The following is a 6,000-nucleotide window of genomic DNA, read 5'->3' as shown; positions in this document are numbered from 1 at the left end:
AGAGACTGATAGCAAAACATTCACAGGAGAGTGATCAGGTTGTCAGTGTCACAAGAAAATTGAAAGACACTGTAAGGTTAGAATTTTGCTCTGTTTTAAATGGAAGTAACCAGAGGAAGTAGTACAGTCATCATTGTAAAACCCCAGTGATTCAGATACAGAAAAACAACATTCCCTGGGCTCACTGTTATTCTCAGAAAAAAACTTGTTTCTGTTTATTTTCCCTTCACCATCCTTTTCTATTACTGCCTAAAAATATATACTTCTAAAATACAACCAAATGAAGGGCTCCTAGGGATAGGAAGTCTAGCTACAAAACCTGCAAATGTCAATTTTCCACATGAATCATATTTAAAAATGACTTCAGAAAAGATTGCACACTTCTCAAAAGCAATAACTATCACCCCATGCTATGTTCTGTAAACAGCACGAGTGACATTATACATAATTACGCCTGTCAGGAAATTCTATGCAAGCCCACTCTACCAGAGCTTTTCAAACAGAAGGTAGAACAGACTCTCTGCAACGTGCATCGGCCAAAGCTCTTAAAGATTTGACTTCTAATTACACAAGAGTGACATGGACATAAATCTCATTTTCCCCAGTGCACCCCAGCAAGAGGACTAGGAGAACTGTCTAGCAGATATAAAGAGATTAACCACTACCTCATGTCCATCACCTCTCAAGTAAACTGCTGTTATATTGTGATGAATGACTTTTCAAGAGTCATCAAAAAGGCTGTTTGTAATCATGAATCTGGCAAAAAACCAGTTTTACACAGAGCTGTGCTGGTCCATGATGAAGTTGAATAACTGAAGAAAAAAAATCAAATAGAGTATGTTAAATTACTTCTGTGAAGATCTCTCTGCTGTGCACAACACAGGCTGTGAGGCAGTCTCTCATACAACTTGTAGTTCCCCTAATCTCAATTAAGAGGGTTTTGAGTTTAGCAATAGTCAGTGATATATAGGGCATGGTGCAGATAGTAGCAGGTGTGTGATGACTTCTGTGCACATACAGGTCACACTGCCCTTGCAGGTATCAAAAACCTGGAGCACAGCTAGAGTACTCACAACACACTAAGGATGTTATTTGCATCTGCTTGCAGGAATAGTCTGGCCACAAATGCTGGTATTTTTGCCTCCTGCTCCTTTGAGTATTAAAGATTAGTTTGCAAGGGAAGATAAAAAGAGGCATGGGCAAGTTCAGATGAAATGTGTTCAAAGCTGTGAATAGATCTGTCAACACAGCATAGTACTGCACTCAGTAGAGATACCTGCACTAACTCTGAAGCAATGTCATGTTATCGTAGCCCTACTCTTATGGAGAAATACTTCCAGCTTGCAATGCTGTCCAAAACATAACTAGAAAGCACTTTAACACCATCCCAGGTTTGTCTTCAATCATTCTTAGCTCACTCTTGTAGTGCAGAAGACTAATCTTGTTACACTGCAGAATCTGGGCTTTAAAATAGGATGCTACAATGAAATAAGAAATCGAAACAGGTCAAAACTGCAATACTTCAACATGACTAAAGCATATTACAAACACTGAAAAAGAAAAAATACAGCAAACCTCACCAGATATAAATGATCAAAACAGTATTGGGTTCTACCCCTTCCTCTTTACCACGAATTAGAAATCATCTATTTTACACATACAAAAATATACTTTTTGGAACACCAGAATTAGCTTTTAACTTTCCCTACTAGAAAGAAGTTTGTCATTTAAGGTAGTGTACACTTTTTCTTTAGCAGTAAATATCTCCTTGAACTTGGAATATTTAGGTGAAATCCTTTCTGTTAATTCACACCATTCACAAGCAAGCCTGCATGAGGGTGTATAAGTCCTGTTTATCACTTTTTTCCCCCTCAGAAATAGCACCATCAAAGTTTTCAATATTTGAGACAAAGCAATTAAGCAAGACATTCTAGAACTAAGGATCTGCCATAACATGCTTTATATCTAATTGTTTCTCCAATAACTGTTCTTACACACTAAGTGCCAATATCTAGCTATTTTATTTCGTTAGTGTCATCTTACAGCAATATAATGTCTGACCTCCTCCATTTCCATTACAAATTTATAAATACAACGCATAAATAAGAATAAATAGGTCCAAAATTCCTTCCTTTTACTGTTTTACCAGAGTCTGGGCTTCATTCTAGCTAATTACATATTAAAGTTACTCAGGCTGTCTTTGGGTACCATGAACAGCAGCTCTTGCTTCTGAAATTTATTTTCAAAGGCTTTCACCTACATACATATAAATTCTGACATGTACAAGACGCACTATTTTTTATTAGTAATAAGCTTCACCATTTGTCTTTTAACCATTTCTGTGTGAGACAGCTCAAAATATTCTACAGCTTATGGGTACCAGTAGGTCCAGAAATAAAGGAGTTATAGGGATGCAGCTGACAAAAGGACTAATAAGAACTAGTTCTCCAATCAGATTTGCCATGCCTAGAACCTGTGGTAGAGCCTCATACTCCACAGGACCTCAACATGTTTTATAATACTATTAGACACTAGAAGTTTTATAGGATTTTTTAAACACCCTTCCTATACTTTTGGGAAGTTTGTAGGTTCTGCATGGCTTCATGCTGAATAGATAAGCTTTGCATAGACTCCTGTAGGGGTTACTGCACATAAGCTACACTGTGTTTTTCACTCTTACAGGGAATCACAGGAGATAAGTAACCATAATATGTTCACGCTGAGAGCACTGGACCACTCATACACCCAATTCAGAGTAAAGATGGGGTTATGCAAGGTTTATTACATACTATTGTTTAACAGAAGAAGTATGCCTCTCTCAAGATCTGCTGCCCATTAAAGTATAACAGAAAACCTAGAAAACATGACGTTACTTTGTAGTAAACTGCAACAGACTAGCAAAGTCAAATAAATACAATAAATACTTATGAAAGTCATTATTAACCACACTGCACTGTGCTGTTCGTAGTGCTGGTTATTCTCTTCTAAATTTAAAAAAACCACAAAAACAAACAGAAGAGCCAGTTACAACCTGATACAGGAACTCAGTCTTCCCTTCTTTCTAGAATCTGACCTGACTGCAATCACAAGAAGTCGATTCTACTTTATTCCTTCTTAAAATTTCCAGTTCCTGCATCAGCCCATGTATTACAGTAAAATTTTGTTTTATACTCTGAGGAATCTGAAGGAAAGTTTGGGGGCTGCAGGCCTGAGGAGTCATATTTGTTTCAAACTGTCACAGGTGTACAGATGAATTTTCAGTTAGCCAGGTATTTTATAAACATCCTAATCTCTAGTTAGGTTAAGGTATTATTTAAAAAGAAAGAAAACACATTTATGAAGAGTCAAAAAGACACAGGAAACTAGGTAAGCTGTTGGGAGTTAGCTCCAGTAAACAGCTAAGCACCAAACCACTCCTAACTACATTCCCTCCCCCATCCTCAGTGGAATAGGAGAAGAAAATGAAGAGTAAGAGAAAACTCATAGGTCAAGATAAAAATAGCTTAATAAGCAAACACGAAGTGAAAGAATAAAGAAATAACATAAAACAAGATGCAAAGGTACTCGCTCACCGTGTCACATGGACAGACTAACAGTCACTCAGACCATGAGTAAAACTCTCTAAACTACTCTACTCTCCATTTTATTACTAAGCAGGACATCACACAGCATGGAGTAGCTTTTTTGTCAGTTTGGGTTATCTGCCCAGTTACATCTCCTTCCAGACTCTTGCCCATTCTCAATCTTTTCACTGGGCAGGGTGGGGGCATATCAGAGTGAAAAGCAGAGAAGGCCTTGATGCTGTGCAACCACAGTTCAGCAATACTTAGAACAGTGTTATTGGCGTTGTTTTGGTCACAAATCTGAAATACAGCACCATAAGAACTGTTATAACAGCAGTGAACTCCATCCAGCCACAGCCAGTACATAAGGAAAATACTCAATTTACTATTTCGAATTCAAGTCCCAAAGCCTCTCTCACTCTGTGTAGGACTTCATCATATAGTCTTACACAAGACCAAGGTGTTGGGGTAGGTGCTTATTTTCATAACACAGCTACATGAGAGAACAGCAGCTGAAAAAAAGCTATAATTTACTGTCCTTCCTATTATTTCTAGTTCATCTTGCTCACCACCAAAAAGAGGCAAGTTTTTGTGCTTGTTTTCGGTTTGGGTTTTTACTTCTCACTTTAAGAACTGAAAAATCTTCAAGCAAAATGCCTTGATCAGTGGAAAAAGCAATGTGCAAGCCTCAGCCCAAAGCCTGGAATACCCTGAAACTTCCATTTTATGTAAAGACGTTTGGTACAAAAGCATCAGAGATCAAAGCATGGAAATGTGACACCACTGTTGGATCTTGAAGTCAGTCCTGATGGCAAACAACCATGTGATGATAATGGGTTTGAGAATCACTGACCTTAATCATCCCTTACAAGCATCCTATGCTGTGGCCTACATGTGCAAACTTGTGGTTTTGCTTCATAGCCTAATGATCAGGTAAGAATGAGTGAAATTTTATGAAGTATGATGTTTTACAGGATGCAAAATTTTCATCACCCTATATTTATTTACCTTCAAGAAAAAATATTCTACATGCTTTAGTGGATGTTACAACTAGTTATCTCCTCCTCCAAATACCCATTTAATATCTTATGTATTTCACCTGCTGTACATATGTAGTTTTATTTCCCATGTTCCAAGGTCCACAATACGATATCAAGTCTGTTTTTCTGAACACTCCTAAACTTCACTTGTTCTTAGAGAACGAACTCACTTTGGGTTGGTGTTCAGCATAATCTTTCAAAGAGATAGCACCTAAAATGTCATCTATGGCTCACACCAGCAGAGGAAGGGAAGACATTGCAGGGAAGTCTTGGTTAGTCTGAAGCCCAGGTGAAAAGCTCCCCTTTATTGAAGCGAGACAGTACTGACTATAGAGATCCTGTATCCTTAAAAGGATTTTAATTTACTTTCAGAATCAAAGTAGGTAACAGTTGTCTCAACTGATCCTAATCTTGCTCCTTGCTTTAAAACCTGTCTTTCTCCAATCAGCCATACATCAGTGGCAGAAATATACCACTTCACTTGGCAATAGGGAACTGTTGATTGATTGCTGTACAATCTGTGCTGATTTACATGATTTTACCATTGAGACTAAAGGTAATTTATTTTAGGTGGCTGGGAGGACATCAAATCCTTGTAGCATGCTCTGAAGTTTGCTTTACCTGTCTTCAAAAGAGATTGAAATTATTTCATTTACATAGTTATTTCAAAATTGGATCTCTGTTAGTTAAATCTCTCATTCTGACAAATTGCCAAGTGATTTCTGAAAATAGGTCATTTTGAAGACATACTGTTCTTTCAGTCCAGCCCCTACAACGGCTTTTTCTAAACCAGAGATTCATATTTGCTACATTATCATAAAAAATACAAAAAGGTCATTAAGCAAAAGCAATTTCTTTAAGGAACGTGTTAAAAAATGTACGAAATGACTTTACTGTCATTGGCTTTCAATTAAAACTGACTAAAGTCTACAAAGGCTATGTTTACAAATGTGGTAAATTCAAATGAGAAGGGCAAGTGAGATTAACCAAAATTCACAATAATTTCAACTGGATGCTGTCTTGCTTAATATTTTCCTGCTGTGCTCTTTTTGAACTTTCCATTATGCTTAATAGGATTTGTTTGGGATTTCAGATTAAATGATTAGAGGAATTTTTACAGAGATCATCTGAATTTAGAGGTATACTTGAGATATAAAACTAATCTCTGGCAGTGTATCAGATTACGCCGGATTTCCGAATATTGTCACCTGAAGCTTGTTTTCCAGTTGCACATTCCTGAAGCATCCAGACCTAGAAACCGGAAAGGTTTCTAGAACTCTTTCAAAAGATCAAATGAAAAATGATTTTATGGACATGTGCTACACTAGTCACAATTTTACCTTAAATAAAACTTTACATCCATAGAAGACAGTCTAGTCTTGTCATTTATTGGAGAC

The sequence above is a fragment of the Corapipo altera genome, unplaced genomic scaffold, assembly GCF_003945725.1.
Source record: "Corapipo altera isolate COAL_440 unplaced genomic scaffold, ASM394572v1 59, whole genome shotgun sequence".
Taxonomy (NCBI): Eukaryota; Metazoa; Chordata; class Aves; order Passeriformes; family Pipridae; genus Corapipo; species Corapipo altera.
The sequence above is the reverse complement of the archived record's forward strand: the minus strand, read 5'-3'. Positions refer to the sequence as shown.